Source organism: Rhamphochromis longiceps, linkage group LG14 (genome assembly GCF_057381845.1).
Source record: "Rhamphochromis longiceps isolate RC_006_pf linkage group LG14, R_longiceps_female_GT1.1, whole genome shotgun sequence".
Classification (NCBI taxonomy): domain Eukaryota; kingdom Metazoa; phylum Chordata; class Actinopteri; order Cichliformes; family Cichlidae; genus Rhamphochromis; species Rhamphochromis longiceps.
Genome location: NC_140570.1, coordinates 25902613 through 25925003, shown reverse-complemented (window position 1 = coordinate 25925003; position 22391 = coordinate 25902613). Strand labels below are relative to the sequence as shown.

Sequence of the window (22391 nt, the reverse complement as noted above, 5' to 3'; positions counted from 1 at the left end):
CTCTCAGTTTTTTCGCCAAACTGGTGGAAATGGTGGGCTTAAATTGTAAGACTTAAATGTGTAATATTTCAACAACAATACCTAGGCTGCCCTTTAATTTAAAAAAAAGAAAGAGAATATGAATATGTCCCTTTGTTTGTTTGTTTGTTTTTTAAACTGTGAACCCGCAAAAATCCCCCCATAAATTTCTATAGTAGATAGTGAGAAAAGGAAGGTTTCTGTTTCTGTCATTTAATTGTTTATCTTTTACTTTGGTATAATATGAAAGGCCATGTGGGACGTCTTTATTAGCAGGAAAAGGTGTAAAACTTAAAAAAGTGCAAAATTTATGCCTTCCCTCACATTTCCCATAGCTGTCCTGTGATCCAGATTGGAGTCTTTGCTGGGCCGATTTTGGCCCCTGGGCTTTATGTTTGACACCCGTGATATACAGTCAATGTTTCTACTGCTCAGTAGCTTTCTAACTTTAATCACATCACATTTTTTCTTCTATCAGAACATCTATTGATTCACCTCACTTATCTACACTGGATCCATTTGACTTGTTTTACCATAACAGCCATCTGCTGAATCCCATGAGATGTGATTGTTGAAATAATCATTATCCTGTAACAGCTTTTTCTACCGCAGCTGTGATATTAATCTAGAAAGAAAGGAGTCGTAAGTAAGGGCAGGGAATCTATTGAAAAGCTATCGTAAACCTGAGTATTACAACTCAATAACTTGCTTCCTGTGCGGTGTGAGCCTGGGGCCAGACTGGAAGTGTTTGTGTGGCCTTGAAAACACACCCTTGTGCCCAACACACAGACTTTTGCCCAGACCAAAAAATCTGAAACCATTCCACTCTTCCAGCCGTTAAATCTCTCCCAAAACCACAACAAACATCCTGAGCACAGATGGACTCAGGGAGGCTGAGGGTGGGGCGATGGCACTGTGAGCCACAAATCCCCTTTAGGGACCTACAAAGCTCATACAGTTCTGCACATTGTGACAACTTGAGCTAAAGAAATATTTAAAAATAAACCACTCAGAGCAACTTTCATATTCAAATACCAGCCATGTCGCAGAGGGTATACGTAAGGGCCAACAGAGAGCCGACAGCGTAAAGAGGACAGAAATCTGCAGTGAATGAGGATTTCAGAGGGAAAAGGCAGCACTATAAAAATGGATGAGGACTGGAAAGTTGAATAGAAGTCCATTAAAAGTGGCAGGAAATGCTTCACTGCCTTCAGCATTCACAGAGAGAAAAACACATCGCCATGAAATACTGCCTCTTGGCTAAACACAGTTAGCCTCATCTCTTTTCTATTTCTGACTGTGACTGAATAAGAGGGGCAACATTAGTAAGATAGGAACATCTGGTAACCGCAGTCACAGCTGCCAAAGTCTCGGATTGGCGGGACATCCCACCTCGCCAGTCATCTGACAGCACGTCCCCTCAAATGTTTGGCAGCACACAAATACCTGCGCCCGTGGACAACAGACAGCAGGTTGTTGGCCCGTTCTGTCTCCAATAAAGATTTTACTGCAAAGGTGACCGTCCTGCGAATCCAAATCTACCACCATAAACACACACAGGCACACAGTTGCACACTTATAACCAGCCATCACACTGCAGAGGGAGATCTTGCTCATAAAGTGAAATCTCATGGAAGTGATTCGCATTTAGCGAGTAAACAGACTCGGAGTCATCAGTCTGCCTTTCCGGTCTCTGCTCGCAACACACACATCTCAGAGTAAGATCTCATCGTGTGTCCTTCCTGTGACAGCCAAGTCCATTAAAGGAGATGAAGACACATATAAAACCTAAAGAGTCTATTAGAAGCAAGCAGCCTAGTTGATCCATCACTTCATATAGCCTCACCTGGTAATAAGACAACCGTGTTAGTGTCTATGATCTTGATACAGACTCAACAGTGGTCTCATGTTTGGTTTATATAAAAGAAGGCTTGCACGCATTTTCAAAACTCTGTACTTGCAAGAAAGGATTCACAAAACTGCTGAAGTATGCTTGCATTTCAACTGCTTGTGTTACAGCCTGACTGATACTGGATATGTGCTGATGATACTGATTAATATTTGAGAGTTAAAGAGGACCTATTATGTCCACTTAACCTCCATATTTTTATTCTCTCATCCAGAGTGGCTTTGAATTATTTAGCGTTCAGAATTATCCTTATTTATCTTACACTGGGCAGTCCCTCAGTTTATACTCTGACACAACCTGATTAAACTCTCCCTGTAGGACAGTCTTCCGATTGGCTCCCTCTTGCAAACAGAACGTTTTAAAAGAAGTCGGAGCTATGCAATTGAGATGACTATATTGAAGATACATTATTTTGCCTTCCCATTCTTAATTCATGGGGTTTAACATGATGTCAGCCCACCTTTTACAGCTGTAACAGTTTCAACACTGGGAAGTCTTCCCTCAAGGTTTAAGAGTCTGTTTATGGGAATTTTTGACCATTCTTTGTGAGGTCAAACATGATGTTGGATAAGAAGGGCTGGCTCACAGTGTCTGCTCTAATTCATCCCAAAGGTGTTCTGGGGGTTGATGTCAGGACTCATGCAAGTCAAGCCAGTCAAGTTCTTTACACCAAACTCGATCATCCACATCAATGTGGACCTTGCTTTGTGCGCTGGTGTGCAGTCATGTTGGAACAGGAAGGGGCCACACCCAAACTGTGTCACAAAGTTAGGAGCGTGAAATAGCCCAAAATGGCTGAAGCATTAAGAGTTCCTTTCACTGGAACTAAGGGGCCGGACCCAGCTCCTGAAACACAACCCCACACCATAATCCCTTATCTACCAAACGCTCCACATGTCACAACAAGTGTCAGACATGTCTCCTGGCAACTGCCAAACCCAGACTCCTCAATCAGATTACCAGACAGACAAGCTTGATTTGTGACCTTCAGAGTACAGTGGTGCCGTGCTTTACACCACTGCATCTGACGCATTGCATTGTGCTTGACGATGTAAGACTTTGATGCAGCTGCTTGGCCTTGGAAACCCATTCCACAAAGCTCTCTAAGCACTGTTCTTGATCTAATTTGAAGGTCACACGAAGTTTGGATGTTTGAAGTGATTGACTCTGCAGAAGGTTGGCGTCCTCTGCGCATCATGCACCTCAGTATCCACAGATCGTGCTCTGAGATTCATACCACTTCATAGCTGACTTGTTGTCATTCATGTTGGTCTTGATCAGTGGATATTCGGTTGGTTTGTTTGGTTAGTGGACATAGAAGCACTATGTAAAAACAGAATCACTACAAGGAGGCACGATATGATGGCTGGCAGTGTTACGCTGACAAGTTAAATTGCGTGTTTTCAGTTAATCTCTACCACTTTCTCATTCTTGCTGACTACGCAATAAAACAATGTTTGGCTTAGTTTGGTTTTGTAAATTCTATAAATGAATGGTAAACAAAAGTTATTTTGATTGACTGGTAACACGAATAAAGGCAAGTAAATCAAACGATCAGTTGACGAGGGTTGGTCCTTGGGATCTCTGAAGCCTGCTGAGAACCTTTTGTTGTGTGTCAAGTTCTACATCTCTTGTCTCATTGTCTGCCAGCTCTCCTCTCCCCATACACTACTCCACTGCTGTGGCTTAAAAAAAAAAAAAATCAATGACTTCACCACAAAGCAAAAACATGACATTTCACAAGAAAATTACAACCTTGCTGTGACATGACCACTTAAGAGACCCACAAACTCTTCTCAAAGGTGTCACTGTTCTGCAGGTCCTGTTATGTCGATCAACAAACATCGCATGCTTTGCTTTTAGGCAGGAGGACCATTCAAGAACAATACTTGGTCTAAATGACATCTTTGGCTTCTCTAAGCTCAAATGATATGTTACTCATCAACAGAGAGAAAGTCAGCCAATAATATCTGGCACATTGGGTCTGCTTTTAAGTGCGAGTAACATTGTTTTCCTCCCACATTCAACAGCAAGAAAAGTGCAGCTACTTAAATAGCAAATGACAGGAGATCACGGGGAATATTAAGCGAATGGTGCAGAGGCGCTGATGCCCACATCTCCAACATGGCTGTAAATAACATTTTAGACTTTCATCTTGCTGCTCTCTTTGACATACGTACAACACACGTTACACACTGCACGAACACACAAACAGCTGCCATAGTGTGAAAGTGGCACTCATGAAAAGTAACACTGCAGCCCTGTAATTTCTTGAGTTATTAGCAACATGAATCTGAGTGCTAAGCAGCAGCGTGAAAGCGTAGCCCGTTAGCTTATGTGCACCATAGTGCAGGTGCCAATATTCATACCTGCATGTCAATGACAGATAGAAACAGCCTTTGGCCTAGGGCCTCCAGATGCCACAAACCTGTCTTTCAAAACAGAGAGAGGTGGCAATTAAAATGATTCCAACTGGCATAAAATCAGAATGGGCCACAAACACAACGATGAGGATGTGAGAGTGATGCAAAAAAAAAAAAGAAAAAATAAATAAAGAGATGAGAGAAAGAGAACAGAGGTGAAAATCCATTTTAGACGAGCGTTCAGGTGAGGAAAAATGAGCCGAGTGAGAGACAGAGAAAGAATAAGTGTAGAGAATCACTTACAGTTTGGATGTGTTGCCACATTTCTTGCAGGTGTGGGACTGATTAAACAAAACCACACACATAACACTTTCAAGCCTAATTGATAGGCTTTTTCTCACACAGCTGGCTTTGCACAGAATAAAATGTTCCTTTTCTTAACTTTCAACAGAAGCAAATAACCCAAAGAAGCCGTGACTGACCACAAATAGCACTGAAGTTGGGTTTTAGAAGTGCAGGAAACAGGAATTCTAGGTTGGGAGCCCATTTTCTAAAATGAAAGGAAGATGTTTTCAGCAAAGCAACCCTTTAGTCATGATTATAGGTATATGTGTTAGAATAGGTATTACTGTAAGAAAGTGGTACTTTTGTGTTGTGCCTGCACCACTGACAGCACTTTGAATACTTTCTCATCCTCCACCTTCAGTAAGTCTATTATTACCAAGAGCCAGCAACAACCACACGCAATCCCACGCTTTTACTACTGCTGCAAGAAAACAAATGATGATTCTGAATAAATATCGCACAGTCCTACGACACAACTGAGCAGGGAAGACTTCCCACAGGCCTCTTCTTCCAAGTCTCTGTAGGAAAGTACACTCTGATCGGATTAGCTAAAAAGAGTGAACGGGGGTGGGGGGTGGGTTAGAAATAAATGAGAGCTGTGTCACCAAGCTGCAGAGTCAACATGTCCACTGTGCGGGTGAATTTCTTTCTTTTAGGCAAGCAAAATGCCTTATTGATTACTTAGTGCAATCACAGACAATATGCACCGTGAATGGCAGTCCTGTCTATCATATAATACAGCTGCATTCAGACATAGTGGTGACTGTGTTTTCTGATGGGTAGTGGCCCATTTAGAGCTCAAGTGCATTAATTATTCAGCTTATTATTTAGTCAACTGTCATTCAGCACATGACATGATAGGATCACGCAACTGCTGCAGATTTGTCAGCTTTACATGCTTGATGCCAATCTCCTGTTCCACCACATTGAACTTAACCTTGTTTTCCTGTTCTTAGCTGACAGGAGTGGCACGCAATGTGGTCTTCTGCTGCTGTGGTCCATCTGCTAAAGGTTCGATGTGTTGTGCATTCATAGATGCTCTTCTGCATACTGTCGTTATAACAAGCGGTTATTTGAGTTACCGTTGCCTTCCTATCAGCTCTAAGCAACCTGGTCGGCTTCTGATTTCTGAAATTAACATTTTCACCTCACATGTTATTTTCATTTTCAGACCATTCTCTGTTAACTCCAGAGACCAGCCCACCTGGCATCAACAACCATGCCCCAAAGTTACTTAAATTACCTTTTTTACCCCATTCTGATACTCAGTTTGGACTTCATCAGGTTGCATGCCTACATGCCTAAATACTAGGGATGGGTATCGTTTAGGTTTTATCCGATACCGGTGCCAAATCGGTACTTTTGAAACGGTGCCGGTGCTTAAACGGTGCTCGAACCGGTGCTTAAAGAATGGAGAACACAAAATTGGTCCAAAAACCTCTCATGTTCAGCTGGTTCACCAGGCCATCAGACTGCTGAACACGTCATAGACACCTCAGCTTCACTACTGGAACTTTAACATTATGCACTCCATACTGTACAGTAATGCCACTGTTTTGCACATGTCTCAACTCTGTATATTTTATATATTTTATTTATTGTTTACTCTATTTAATTTGTAAAATATGTGTACACACACACACACACACACACACACACACACAGGAAAATATTTACACATCCAGAAATGCATATACTATTATATATTGTACATATATTTATTAGTTTCAGATGTAGCCATTCTTGTATTTTGCTTGTTTACATTATTGTATTTTGCACAACTCTGTTGCTTGTGAAGCTCGCACACAAGAATTTCACTCACATGTGCTGTACCAATGTACCTGCACATGTGATGTGACAATAAAAGTGATTTGATTTGATTTGGTTTTTGTAAAAAGATAACAATGTTAGCCTTTTCTGCAGCTATAGGGCATATATGGTATCACTCTTGGCTGGAAGCAGTGCTTAATCAATGGAAAAAAACACAAACTTTGTCCAAAAACCGCTCATGTTCAGCTGTTTCCCTCTTTTTCTTTGGTCATTTTAGCCTTTTTGGCCAGGGTGAAGGGAGTAGCTGCCATCAAACAAGAAGACAGCCGCATGTAGATATGATGATGTTTGCTAGTTGACCTTACATGCATTAATTTAATAACGTGGTTAGCCTACTCAACGTAAATTACTCACGCAGAGAAGAACGGCTGCTGCTGCTGCCATCATCATCCGTCATCATTTCTGCTACACTGGCAGGGCTAGGGGCCAGGACTCTCCTCTTCGTGTTTTTAGGTATGTTGCTAACTCCGGGTCCGATAACAGGCACCACACCGCAGTAGATGCGCTCGGTGTGAGGTCTCGCAGCAAGCTATCAAATACAGCGCATTTCTTGGTTTTTGGAGAAAAAAAAACGCTATGCGTCGCTAGGTGTTTCATCGGATTCGAGGTGTTACCTCCTTTGACAGTATCACAGTATCAGCTTAAAGCACTTGTTGCAGGCTGCTGAGTTTGCATATTTTGCTGTGAAGTACAGCCAGACTTTTGACCGCTTCGCCTTGGGCATTTTTAATCTGTAGCTCTGCATAAAAGAACGTACGTACCTGGCCCCGCCTACTATCCTCGGAAACGTAAAATGATTGGCTAGAAGTGTATCACAGCTCAGGAAAAAAAAGCACCGAAATAAAGCACCGAAATGTGCGCTGCTTTTCGGTCTGGTTACTACCGTTTATGTCAGAACCGGTGCCATCATGGCACCGGACACCGGTACCCATCCCTACTAAATACATTGAGTTGCTGCCAATGTGACTGGCTCATCAGAAAACTGTGTTAATGAGCAGTTGAGTAGACATCTCATGTTAAAAAAGGTGAACAAATAGTTTTTAAATCTAGACATTTTTAAAGTGGCAAAAATAATCTCAACATCCCTCAACAGTGCAAATAAGCACAGCTTATAAAGATTTATTGTTTTTTTTTCCTTTCAAATAATATTCGAAACACATAGGGTGATTAATGAGGGCTAACAAAAGAAACCATTTTGGTTGGGACTCTTTGGGGTTTTGTGCACACACAAACAAGTAATTAAAAAATGTCAGAGTAACCCATAATATTATATTATAGCCATTTGTTACTTCTAATGATGCAAAAACCATAGGTCCAACAGTTTTGTTTCCCGCTTATCATGCAGTAATATGTCAGCAAGTGGACTAAATTATTGCAAATTTGCAGTTTTTCCTTAAACGAACAGATGTAAGCCAAGAACGATGACTGTTTCCGTTCAGGACCCAGGGGATTTGGGTAAGCACTTCTCAGATATCCATCAGCTCACAGATGCCCTTGTGCTGAGGACGAAGGCAGCACTATTAAAACTTTGTAAGATGTATTTGTATATAATAAAAAAAGGCCCATACAGACCACTCAAGGCTGCAGAAGAGAGAAGAGAAAAGAAGAGAAGAGCTTGGTGTCTTCATAGGCCTGTCTTTTAGCATCTATTAGAATTGCATTTGTCCTTCAGAGCCCCACACCTAGCTTTGTTCTATTTTTATGCAAACACACACCTCTGCGTGACTTCTTTGTGTTGAGTATCCGGTTGTTCAGGGATGACACGACGAATCCTACTTCCGGGTCTAAAGTAGTCTGCGTTTAATATGGCTTTTGTGTTGTTAACATGTTTAATGTTATGTATTTTCTTCTATTTGATCTCAAAAAGCTCCTAAAACAGTCAGTGATCACTGTTGACCTCCCTCGGCTTTTATTACCGCTAATCATTTATTTAAGCTCAGTTTTTAAAACCTTAGGATGTAACTACAGCCCAGCCCATGCAGCAGTATATGAATGACTAACCTCGTATTATGGATGGATTATCTCAGTTGTTCTCCTGGCTGAAGTTTGGTCCTTTTACAGCATCCTGCCATGTGATTACATTTGTTCCTGACCACCGAGAAAACTCACGTTAACTTTTATCGAGTGGAAAAAAAGTTAGCTTGTTTATATTATTGATTCACCTAAAGAAATGTGAATAAATGACATGTTTTTACAAAAGGTTAGTAACAAAGTGCCTAAAGCCACAATTTAAAATTCGTTCTTTGTTCAATTGTCTCCAATATAGCGAATAAAGACATTCCTCTGAAAATGATCAGCTACGATAGCTGAATCTGAAAAGACCTTTAGAAAGCTTGGAGAACTGCTACTCAAGACTGATTTAAAAATGACAAGAAAGTCTGGCTTTGACAGGTGATTCAAGACTTTTGCACCATACTGCACGACTCAGTAGCAATGTTCTTCACACGCAGAAACCTTGTATTCCCATGCGTCTTTTTCATTTGCTTTGTGATTCGTTTCAGTCTTTTTAGTGCTCACAGGATTAAGAAGAAAAGGTTTGCACAGACAACCAAGTTCCCTGCCAATAAACCTTTCTTCAGGGGCCGTTGTAGCATCTTCCTTTGGGTTAAGAGGTCCAAGTGTACTGGGTATTAGAGGTGATTATCACCACCTATTATCTTGACCAATAACATTTTGCAAAAGGTTACAAACTCCAGAGGCCAGGCCAGAGAGAGTTATTCTCTCTCATGGAAACCACTGCGCCTTGTTTGCAGTGCAGGATTTTCTTCCATTGCTCATCTATGTTATAATTGACCACTTCTGCAAAATGTTCACCGAGCACCTGAATGAGAAGCTGCCAAGGTCACCATTATTTCCTCCCAGGGCTGCTTTAGCTAACTCGAGCAAAGAGTTGTTCTGTTCTGTTGCTGGCGGCAAGAGGAAACACTGCTGTCTTCACACACTCCCAGTATCTGTGGGACGCATAACATTTACTTTTTGTCCAACTTTACAATTAGCCTTGATCGTACGCCCACATACCAGAGCAATGTCAAAACTGTAATGCTGAGAAACAGAAACAGTGAAACTGACACTGATTTAAAAGCAGTCCCAGTGCTTTAAAAAAAAAAAAAAAAAAGTATCCCATCAGTTAAGGTCACAACTCTCACTTAACCGTCTGGGGATATGAATCTAATTCTTTTTCAACCACTCCGGTTTTACTTTTCTGCTTTTGGTCATCATCTTGATGTACTGCCCATCCTCTCTAAAGGATTAGGTCATGGACTGCGGCCGTATAACACAACTTGATGCAATTTTTAATTCATTGCAGTCTGGGGACAATAAAACAGCCCCACATAGTTCAATCCACCAGGCTCCATAGCTGTGAATACTGTCATTTTTAATCCCATCCAAGTTAAACTTGGCAACTTTTGCTTGCCCAAAAGAGGAGGTTTAATTTGAACTCATCTAGATTAGCTGAACTCAGATGTTGGTTTATTGTTGTTTTTGGTTACCATTTACAAATACTGACTGTCTTCATGTGAGGCTTTTGGGAACATCGGTAAACTGAAGCCACATCACCTAAAGTTTAAACACTGCAGTGAAATTTGGACATAGAAGGACTGCAGCAGTCTCTCAAACGCTTCTTTGTGCTGTACACATTGTTGTGATCACAGCATCGGTTCATACAAATTCATCTTTGTATAGAATAGCATACTTTGGCAGTAACCAAACACCTAATGTCTTCATTTACAGGCAATGGGGTATTGTCTGGGCCATTATCTTTACCACTGGAGTCCAAGCAGCTTATCAATGAAATAATTAGCACACCTAGATTAGCACACATTTTAAGCCTGGATTTTGGATGATTACTCAGTGTGTGTTACAGGCATGACAAAGTAGGTGTTATTAGTCTGATCAGATTGTCGCTGTAAGTAAAAATCAGGCCACATTGTTTTGTAATCAGTGCTGAAACCGTGGCACTTAAAAATACAAATGACTGAAAATAAAAAGGAGATTAATTCATTTTTTTTGGTTTTACCGTCCTGCTTCAAGTGTGAAAAGTACGTTTATGCCAATTTCTCTTGGCTGAATGATTATTAAAAACTCGTGTTATGCTTCAGGAAGGGAACTAGTTTCATAGCAGATTTTATTTGCCGAGCTCCAGAGAGACGCCTGGCAAATATAATACAAGAAGCTGATTTTTAAGAGCGAGTGGTAAAATAACCTGTAATTTTTGTGATGAAATAAAACATGATTTGATGACTGCAACTGCAGTTTTTTCTCTCTCTCTGTCGGTGAATTATGTGCATGATATGAATTTAAAATCATCCAGAAGTCCGTGGTCTGAGTTATTGAATTAAACAGGTATGTCATTACAGCCTTCAGTATAAACGGTTGGTTGCAGTATTTTCCTCACTGTTCTGCAGTGGGATTGGGCCCTGATGTAAATACAGTGTTTGCAGATTTCACACTAATTTTGTACATTTCACTCCCCATCTGTTGGAGTTGCATTAGAAAGTCTTGCTGTTGTTTTAATATAATGTGCTGCTAATGTAGATATAGGCATGTACTATTTTTTCACTCTAACAAAGCAGATATGAATTCCTCATTTAAATCAGCCTAGTCATCTGACTGAAACAAAGCAAGATGCTCTCTAACAGTGGAGTTTCCCCCATCCTTCCTCTTCCATTTGGAACAAGCAGCACAATGTAATGTAGTGACAGAGGCTAAGATGTGAAGACAGCAGCAAAAAGTTTTAAAAAACAAGAGTGAGTGTTATTCTTCCTCTGTGAATGTGGGGCACAAAAAGCCTAGAGGAGAAGAGCTAAGTAAATGTCAGCTACGCCTTTTTTCCCCTCTCTCTCTGACGCACACACATGCACACGTCTATCACAATCTCACACCCTACCAATAGCTCATGTACTCCTGGGCTTATAATATACCACTGTGCCCACTCACACGCACACACATGCACAGACACACACTCACAGACACACACACTTGGCATGTGTTCTTATTTGTATTCCTGCTATCTGGAGCCTGTGTTCTCTGGCAGACACTGATATATCAATTGCATAAATATTCATACACTAGTCAGAGTGGCAAGCTTCATCAGCCTCCTCTCTTTGTGCAAGTGTGATTGCACACGAACACACAGACACACGAACACACACTCGTCGTGCACTATGGTGAAGCATTCCTAAACAATACCAACCTTGCACATGCACCCGTACAGTGAGCGAACACTGAACCCCACAGCGGGGCCTTTCATCACAAGCTAATGAACCACGTCAAGTCTGTCACCTCATGTGCTCACACACACACACACACACACACACACACACACACACACACACACACACACACACACACACACACACGTTCATGTCTTATAAGATGTGTCTCTCTTTCTTCCTGTGATTGAAGCCACTTATCAATCATTTCCTGGTTGATTAATTGGTGGAGCGGCTCTACTGGCGAATTAATCACATCTGTGTGAGAGACTTTGTTTGATTAGCGTCACTGAGGAGACTGAAACCAGGACATTAGGTGGAACCCAGTATGAGCTAAAGCCTAAATTATTTACAAGACTATAGCTGTAGTCACGTTTCTCCATAAAGACTTATTCGACTTTTAGTTGGATGCTGATGCGACTTCATTAGAATGGGATAAGAACAACACCCCCACTACCCTTATTTTGTGGATAGGATTCATTAAGGTGCTGCTGTTAGACAGACCATTCAAGATCTTTGTCAGTGTGCGTTTGTCATCTCCACTCACTAACTTTCTTCCCTACATCTTCATGGCTCATTGCTCCCAAGCGTAATCTCTTTCTCTCTCACACACACACACACACACACACGCACACACGCACGCACGCACGCAGATATATTACCACCATCTCGTCTGATCGGAAATATCAATTTGCATTTATCTAAAATTCACAACCAGCACGATGCACATTTATACACGTTACCATGTAACTCACGCTCAGGGAGACCTTGTCCTTGTTCTTTTCAGTCTCACTTTCTCCTGCTTAGATTGAATGGATGATTATGCACGTGGCCGCCATAAAGTGAAACCTGAAGTTAAAACTCTTGAGTTACTCCTCTACAGAATACTTTATTAATCCCAGAGAGAAAACTGTTTTGTTATAGAAAAGAAGGCACTCAAAGTGCAATGTTACACTCAAATAAAATATTAAAAAGTTAAAACAATACTATGTTCAAATGAAAACAGTCTAGGCATCATTAAATGCATGGAAAGTGGAATATCACCAGAAGATTGGAAATATGTTAGTGTTGAGGCTCACACTCAGACTGACGATATGCCCCAGACTAATACACCAATAATCACGTAAATCAGGTTAAATCGCTATAATAAAATATGCCAGCATATGCACGAAATGCACAGAGAATAAGGGAACGGGGACAAGTCCAGAGAAATGCATCTCTAAAGAAATTCCACTCGATCCAAAGTTGCCTATAATTAGTTTATAGCAAGTAGGACATAAATATAATAGCAGTCTCTGGTTTAGTTTCTTCTTTGGCATGTATTTTGAAACGATGAAAAGAGTTTTTGTGCACACTGTCTGTTTTATGTCAAAAATAAACAGAAAGAAAGGTTGCTTTAACATTTCATTCCTGGTTTATTTGTTTGGTAGTAGTATAAACACTAAATGCAGATTTATGAATTGTGGGGAAAGCAAATCAATAATAAAAGAAGCTTTAATAGAAGAAATCGGGCAGTAATTGGCCTTTTTCCATCAGTCTCCAAACAATTCTATGCTGATTTAATGCTGCACACAGCGTGAGCCAGCAAACAGGGCAATGGAGGGAGTTTGTTATCACAGAATCTAGTCAAAATAACACCACTATGCAAAATATGACTCCAGTAAAATTAGAACAAGCTCATTTCAGCAGCCATGTGGAGAATTTAGATCATGGAAAGGAACAAACTGATATGATTGTCCAACGTCTGTGACCCAGGTGCTAAAGTGAGTTTTCTGATGTTCTTGTATGAATGGTATGTGTTTGGTTGGCTGACTGAGATGTATTGTGAAAGGGCTCTGTGGAAATTATAAAGCTAAACTCTTCATGAAAGTTAAAAACCTAAATAGTGCCTTATATTGTGCTTTATCTGCTGATGTGGTTCTCCTATCCGAACGATCTTATTCTGTGGCTGCTTCTTCCACTTCTGCTGCCTACGGTGTGCAGCAGGGTTCAGTTTTGGGGCCTGTATTGTTTCTGTTCCACCTGTTTCTTCTTCAGTTCATTTTTAATGCATCTACTGTATTTTAAGATGTTTCTAAGCTACAGATCCTCTGTGGGTGCTTAGAATCTATTAAAAAGTTGGATAGCACACCATTTTCTCCAAATTAATGACAAAAACAGAAACCCTTCTTTGGGCCCCAAACAGATTTATGCCTAGTGTAATGACACTCTAGGTCCTTTTGCAATTGTTGCCAAGTCTTCCACGAGGAACATTGGAGGTGACTATTTTTACCTTGGATGTTCATATTAAATCTCTGCTACATTCTTGTTTTTACTCACTTGAACTCACTTGGTCTGAAATGAAGATTGTTGTTAATGCCTTCATTTCATTGTATTCTGATTACTGTAATTCTCTGTTCACTTGTCTTAACAGAATCTCCTTGTAATGTTTGCGGGTTCCCAGATAGTTTTCTACATGTCCACATGTCACACAGATGTTGTACTGTTGTATTGGCTCCCCATGAACTTCACCGTCCTGTGTAAGATTCTGGTTTTGACATTTAGAGCACCTCATGGACAAGCACCAGCATACATCAATGAACTTTTACATCAACATTATCCCCAGCAAGACCCTGAGATCATGTAAGGCAGAGAACTAAAAATGACAGAGCTTTTGCAACAGTGCCCACCTGAACCTTATTTTTTTTAAGTGTTTTTTGAATAGATTTTTACTTTTACAGTTGTGCAAAATAATATTAATTGTGTCAGACCCTTTTGGATTTTTATATTAATGTAAAATGAAGTTAAACCTATTTTCAAATTGTATAATCAGGATTTTTAAAAAAAACTATAAAAAAATTCATTAACAGATGATTTGACCCACTGATTCAGCTCTAAACATAACATCTCTGACATTCAGTGATTATTGAAATGCAGGTTGAGTTGTTGAAGTCGTTTTCATTCTGAAAGACTTTTGTCACCACAAGGCACACTGCAGCACGCTCCAAATGCCAAGTGCTGCTTCCGCCATCCTGAGTCAACAGCTTCCTGGACTCCATTCATCCCTTCCTGTGTCCATCCATTCATGACTGCTCTCATCTCCATACAGCTGGCTTTTTTGGCACAACAACTCTTTCAATTAAACAACAATGCAGAAAACAACCCAACAGTGGGTCCGTGGTGCAAACTAACTATTTCCATATTTCATGTGCACCTAATTTTCATGCACATACGGCACACTGAGAACCAGCAGGCAGTAGGCTTATAATTGGGGCACCCATAAATAAGATAGAGAGCAACACCTGGATTTCTGCTGATTTGTTTTGCAGGAGATGCATGTGTAAATAAACTGGTGGCATTTCATTTTAATAACGCTGTACTCTGCTGGTGTCATCTCGCCTTCTTTCACCTTTAAATAACTTCTTCGCACTCTAATTCCAGAGATTCGGTCTGCTTTTCCTTCTCAACTTTCTCTAGATTCAGAATATTTTAAATGTGGCAGATGCAAGAAACTGTCTCTCTCCTCTATCTCAGTCTGACTAGTGACAGAAAGAAAAAAGCCACTGAAGACAGCATCGTCCTACACCAGTGTAGGTATACAGTGCTCTGAGTACGATGTTGCCCCTAATTGATTTCTTATTTGTTTTTTTGTTCATATTTGTCACACTTATGTTACAAATCAAATAAGCTTAATATCTGACAAAGGTAATGGGTATAAATACAAAATGTTTTTAAATGACAATTTCATTTATTAAGGGGAAAAAAAAGTTAGCCAAACCTACTTGGCCCTGTGTAAAAAAAGTAATTGCCCCCCTCATTAAATATCAAATTACCCGTGATTTACCACATTTTATTGAAAGATGAGTTCAATTTCACTAGCCACACCCGAGCCGAGAGGAGATTAGTGCCACACCGACTGCATAAAGTGTTTTGCTGCCAAGAGTGGAACAACCAGTTATTATGTTTAAGGGGTAATTACCTCTTCTCATGGGGGCCAGGTAGGCTTTTGATAGATTTGCTCCTTTAAAATGAAATAAAACATTGATAAACATATATATTTTTTAAATATTAAAATGTGTTTGCTCATCTGAAACATGTACATGTGACAAATATACTCACAGTTAAAAGTTATCAAACAACACCAGTCCTAACCTCTGTCCTGTTCATAATTCAGTGCAATGCCAAGCATTTGACTTTCCTTTACAAAAGTCCAAAGAATTGCTTCCAAGTGCCTCCTCAGCTCTGCGCTCACATTCATTAGAAAGAAAAAACAAAAACAGTGATCAATGCGATGCCTGTGTGTGTGTGTGTGTGTGTGTGTGTGTGTGTGTGTGTGTGGACTAGCTGATAAACATACCGATGTTCATATAGAAAAAAAGAAAAAGAAAAAAAAAAATCAATACTCATCTACTCCATCTGCTGCAACTCTCACAAAGCTTGCTGATGGAAATAAAAGCCTTTATGCGCGTGGTTGTATGCATCACATTGTGAGGAATGTAGACCCCTATTAATCTGAACACTGACTAAATTCAGTGGACTTTGAATATGAGGATTGTTTTGTGCATAATGAGACACGACTGCACTGTAAAGTTAAGAATACGGGACCAATAAAGCGGAAAGGAACTTAGAGAGATACATAAACTGAAGAGAAGTGCCCACTTTTGTGAGTCATGCCAAATACGAGGAGGGAGACGCAGGTAGATTGTGCATCATATTAGTCTGAATGACAGTCTTGTGGGGCATCCCCTCCCACATACTGGCACAGGATATTCTTGCTGAGAGGAACAAATGCCGGGGGAGAACCAAAAGTCTGATTCAGGATCAGTGTGTCATTCAACACTAGTGTTCTTCAATCTGGAGAAAAAAACCAAGACTGAATCTGTTACAGTCTGGAAGCAACAAAACTAATTTCTCCCTGACTCAGTGACCCCACCGATGCTAATGTTTTCCCTTTATTTGTAGCTTAAACATGACTTATTCCCTCAGGTCACACTGATTTAAGAGGTAAACAGTTTAATGACAGATGAAGGGGTTGTGACGATGACACATGCAGCTCCACGATGGCTCAAAACTTCAGCATAGCCAAGTTCCCGTCCAAAATAATGAGGACAAGATGCGTAGCCAAACTCTGAACTCGGTGCCCAATTTCCAAAACAATCCTAAATGTTGCCCATTACAGCTCAAAAACTATACTGTTGCCATTTGGACCAGCCATGTTCAATAAGCTCTGCGTGGAAAGCGTCCAAAATATCTGCTTATGGCCCAGCTGATAAATTAACTTGATGCTCATAAGCTTGCCTCATGGGGAATAATTCTGGATGAACAAGCTTCTAATCATTTTTGTTAATTTTTGGTTTGCAACCTTTTGACTTTTTGCGTATTTGTTGTCATGCCTGGAGAAAGAGAGAGCTGTGGGCGTAGTGACAAAGCCAGCAGGCGCTGGGCCACCGGGCTTCGAGGTAGCCCAGTTTCCACAGCAGGTGCAGAACCATCATGGAGCAGACCCACACCGCTTTGGCCTGCTCACCATTTCCAGCCTTAGACACCGCTGCACCCCCATGGGACTGCCTGCTAAGAATAGAAGCCACCATGAGCCTCTGTCCTTCTCCATGTGTCGGTGTGTGTAGACATGCATATCCTTCAGGCTGCTCATGCTGCACATACTACAAATTGCAGAAAGACATGCTTAAAACAACTGTGACATCACCTGAGCCTTACTGAAACAGTGACTGGACTGAAACGATGACCCAGAAAAAAAAAAAGACACATTACACATCTCAGTGATTCTAAGCAGTGTTTTAAAAGTCTTATGTCACTCTCAGGCTTCCCAAGCTTGCTTGCATGGAGTTTGACAAGCAGGAGGAACATGGAAGCAGTTAGTGTCCAATGTATTTGGAGTATGGCAATGGCATTTTTTTAAAAAGCACATTTCATGACATGTAAACTCAATGTACTCAACATAGAAGATCAAAACATAAAAAACATGTGCAGGTTTACAGTGCCTTAAGGCAGAATGAGGGAAAAAGTCTGGGTGTCTGACCAGATGTGGCACCATGTTTAGTCTTTTATTGTTAGGGTTAGGAACACAGATGTGGCTCTTTCACAAGTTCAACAACAAATAAAATACGCTTGTAAGACTTCGTGGCTTGATGCTTCATGCTTTCTTGACACAAATTTGGAAGTACCTCGTGCCTTCAGACAGTCTCTTCTCTGAGGCTTTCGTGGTGTTGCGCTAACATTTCAGGGATATTAATAGTGATGTGAACAAAATAAAAGAAAGACAGAAAGTGCAGAGGGAAAGGTTACATCTGTTGTTTGACTATCCATGGAGCACCTCACGCTGATGCTTTTTACTTCTTGAGAATTACAGTGGTGAGTGACGGAAGCGGAGCTTTTTCCAGCTCTTGAACACAAGTCTGTAGTTTCCATAAAGCGACCAGCAGCAATTATCCTACTTGTTCACATGAGTCAGGACTCCCTTGTATGGTGATATCAGCTCATGCTAATTGGTGTTCAGGAACAGGCATATGTACCACTGGCTTGCAGTCACTCAAGCCCAAATGCCAAAAGTCTTTCTGACAGCATACATGTACCTAAGAGGTCTCAAAGGAGCAGAATTTGTCAGCATGCCATGTGCAGTCTGTCAGTCTCTAAAAGCCAAGAGGAGACTCTGAAAAGACAGGATGCGTAGCGCTGTGCTGTCTTTGGAAACACTATAATTTACATTGTGTGTATGTGTGTGCGCATGCACGTGTTGCAAGTAAGGTGGACTCCCCTCAAGACTAGAGGAAGCAGACTCTTTAATATTTCAGAGCAGTGATAAATAAGTCAGACAGACTGCAGACAGATAAGGTGACTCTGTGGGCTGGGGCGAGGGGGTGCAGGGAGGATGACGAGGAGGGGGACAGAGGTATAAAAGCAAAGGGAAGGGGGGAAATAGATATAGCAAGGTGGCGAGAGATACACCAGGTAATAGAGCAAAAAATGAGAAGACAGGTGGAATAGCAATGGGGAAAACACAAAAGAAAAACGAGACATCACTGGCAAAAAAACAGAAGAAGAGGGGAATATCTGCTTTAAAACCTACTTTAAACATTTCAGCATACAGCGAGTATGTAATAGACAATCACACCTAAAATAGTTCAACAGATCAATCAAGTCTGTGATGCAGACGAAGAAACCCTGTCCTTCACTGTTCCCAATTCCTCCCTCACACACAACCTCCAGCTGCACCTCCAGCACGAAGCTGGAGACACTCGGGGCGAATGACAGACTTTGATTTCTGTTTCTGCGGACAAAAGGGATCACGAGGGGATCCAAAAGTGAGAAGAGATGAGTAGGTGAGGCGGAAGGAAGGGGGGGAGTGGATGCAGCGATGGAAGGGAGGGGACGAGAGGGAGAGAAAACAGAGACAGTTACTGTAGGGAAAGGTCAACAGAGGCACAGAGCAAGTGTGAGAGAGGAGATGAAAAACAGGCCGAAAGAGGTGGAAAAGTACGGCATGCTTTCTTGAGGGGGAGGAACTGCCCCATGGTGCCGTGGCCTTCGGTCTGGCAGACTTATGATCAAAAGATGATAAAGCTCCACTGGCACTTCAGCCTTGTAACTTGCTATGTTTAGCTTCTGTCAGCTCTTTGCTTCAGACAGATTCCTTAAGTCTGTGAACCTACATAGACATGGTGCAAACAGGAGTTTTGCTGCCGTCCTGGAAAATCTTTAGGCTCCGAGCAAGGCACTGCCTTTCAGCCCATCCGGTTTTATCCTCATCTCCTTTGAAAGAAATAGTTTCTTGCCCGCCTTTTCTCCACCTCCAAACAGCAGCTTTAAGCTCCCTCTTCCACTATCTTCACTTATACTTCTGTAAGCCAGGAGCATTTTTATTTGTCTGTCAGTCCCTCTTAGGGCTGAACGATATATCGCATTTGCGATAATATCGCGACATGATCAAGTGCAATTTTCTAACCGCAAAGGCTGCGATTATACTGCGATTATAAGGCTGTCCAAATTACTGTTGCAGCTTTAAGGCAGGGATGACTCCTGGAGTTGCTTTCTCACTGTATCTGCTTTATTTCACAATCCGATCATAACAAAAACATACAGCAGCTCCTCTCCGACTCCTAGCCCTTTTCTGCGGTGGAAAAAGAACCACTCCAAAACCCCTTCAAGGAACATATGTACAAAAGAGTTTTCCTAACACACCAATGGGGCGTTCAATGCCATCTGGTTAATATGAGTACTCTGGCAGAATAACAGTTCAAATGAAAAATATACCAGAACAAACAAGCAACCAAAAAAGAAGTGTGGGGTACCTTTGAACCAATGAACAAAGTATAACCATTTATACTTTTTAACATAACCCGGCCCCGTCGATATGTGTATCTCTCACACTCTCCCCCACTCGAGAAATGTCGTCCCGACATAAATGTACCTTATAATCGACAATCCATAGAGAACAATAGAATGGCATGGACTATGTACCAGGTTACATTACACCCTTTTTTTTTTTTTTTAAGTTACCCAAACTACCGTGCACTGTAGTTGTGTATACTCCTGATATAATCAGTTCAGCTTTTTTTTTTTTTTTTTTTTTTTTTTTGTCCACAATTCAATCTATCAAATTACCATGCTATTTGTACTCTCCTGTAAAGGCATTAACTTTGTCCACATCTCATCTGAACACTAAGCATCTTCCCTTTACTCATACACATGTTCGGCCTGCAATCCATGTGTCACAATATTTCAATCAACATAGGTACATTTGTTACAATCTGAAATAGTGGTACCAAGTGTAAACATTATATCTTCCCCTTTTACCAAGGTCGCCAGTAACCTTGAATATTCACACATTTGGTGGCCACTATTCTTTCTTCAAGACTTGGTTGTCCAAGTTTACTATAGGTCAAAGTCTGTGGTCTCCTCCTTTCTCTCTTTGGTAGCAGAGGATGGTTTTTCTTGTCTTCCTTGGTGGCGGGGATCTGTGAGCTGCTGCGTGGTTCATCCCTAGTATGTAGCTCATTGATTCTTGGTGGTTTTGTATTGTTCCTCTTTAACTTGTTCAGTCTTTCTGTCTCGAGATTGGCAGCTTCATTTAGTTTCTCAATCAGCATTTCATCAGTCACATCTGGGTTGTCAAGAAGGGCTTTAATCTGGAACTTTATGTTGTCATTTTGCAGCCCAGTACCCACTGATCTCAAAAACTTCCTTTTTACCAGGTCCCGACTGTAGTGTTCTGCTTCTTTGTCCTTGGATGCGTACAGGAGGCGATCTTTAAGCTCAATGGCTCTGAATAAAAAGTCTTGAGCTGACTCTTTTGGATCTTGGGAAATATTTATCAGTTTTTGGTACAAATCAGATGTGTCATCTTCTCGGTAATGTCCTTTTAATATTGTCTTTAACTGTGTGAGTGTCAAATCAGTCTTTATTTCAAGCATATCACGCAGTTTGAGACCTGGATTGATGGCTCTTATCACTGCTTCAATAACTTCTGACTCACTGTGGCCTTTGCGGAGTCCATTTTCCATCTGATGCAGCAGGTTGGTATAGGACAGCCGATCGCGCTGCCCTCCCTCACCTATTTGGCCACAGATGCGAAACTCCCTGCGAATTGTCACCTCTGGTACTTTAGAAGACAGCAGGTTCGGGGCAGCGTCCGCCATCTTGAGTTTCTGCCCTATCGCTCTAATTTCTTCCTGCAGCTCGTCATACTTGTCTCTTGCGTCTGAAGGGCGGGAAAAATCACTCTCGGCCGTATTGTCTTTAGCTTTATATTCGCCCAAAAACGATAAAAGTTCTTTCACAAACTGTACAGCATCGTCTGGTGTATAACTGTTTTCCACCTCGTCCAGTTTATGTTCTATAACTTTCATCAGTTGGCGTCTGGAAGTGTCTTTTGTAGGCTCATTTAGCGGTGTAGCAAAGCCTTTCACCTTATAACCCACTTCTATGAGCTGATCACGACTTAGCTGGCAGAGTGTGGCGGTGATCTTATCTCGTCGGGCTTCTATCTCCATTGTGGGTACTCACAAGCTTGTCTTTAGTCCGTCAGATTTCAGGTCCGGTGCTTGGAGAAAGGTTTTTCTTCAGCCGTGCGGTAGCGCTAACGTTAGCCGCTAATGGCGCTAACCAGGCTTCTGCTTCACTCTCGTGCGGGAAGTTCTTCAAACCTTCCTCCTGGCTGGCTCGCCATGATATGTTGCAGCTTTAAGGCAGGGATGACTCCTGGAGTTGCTTTCTCACTGTATCTGCTTTATTTCACAATCCGATCATAACAAAAACATACAGCAGCTCCTCTCCGACTCCTAGCCCTTTTCTGCGGTGGAAAAAGAACCACTCCAAAACCCCTTCAAGGAACATATGTACAAAAGAGTTTTCCTAACACACCAATGGGGCGTTCAATGCCATCTGGTTAATATGAGTACTCTGGCAGAATAACAGTTCAAATGAAAAATATACCAGAACAAACAAGCAACCAAAAAAGAAGTGTGGGGTACCTTTGAACCAATGAACAAAGTATAACCATTTATACTTTTTAACATAACCCGGCCCCGTCGATATGTGTATCTCTCACATTACTACCATATCCCAGAATTCATAGCGCGGCCCAGCCAAACTCCAGTTTCCAGCAATGGCGGCCGCTACTAAGTTTTAAAATTACTCATACTAATCTTTCTGGGTCACAAAATAAACTTTTAACATATTTTCAGGCGAGAAAGTAGTTGTGTAAACATCAAATAT

The 22391-nt window shown here is 41.3% G+C and overlaps 1 protein-coding gene across 1 annotated transcript in view; it reads right to left on the bottom strand.

Annotated features, from left to right (window-relative positions):
* The window catches only part of ppm1lb (protein phosphatase, Mg2+/Mn2+ dependent, 1Lb), a 62213-nt gene that overhangs the window by 20683 nt on the left and 19139 nt on the right, over positions 1-22391 (bottom strand). The gene's annotated exons all lie outside the window — the stretch shown is intronic.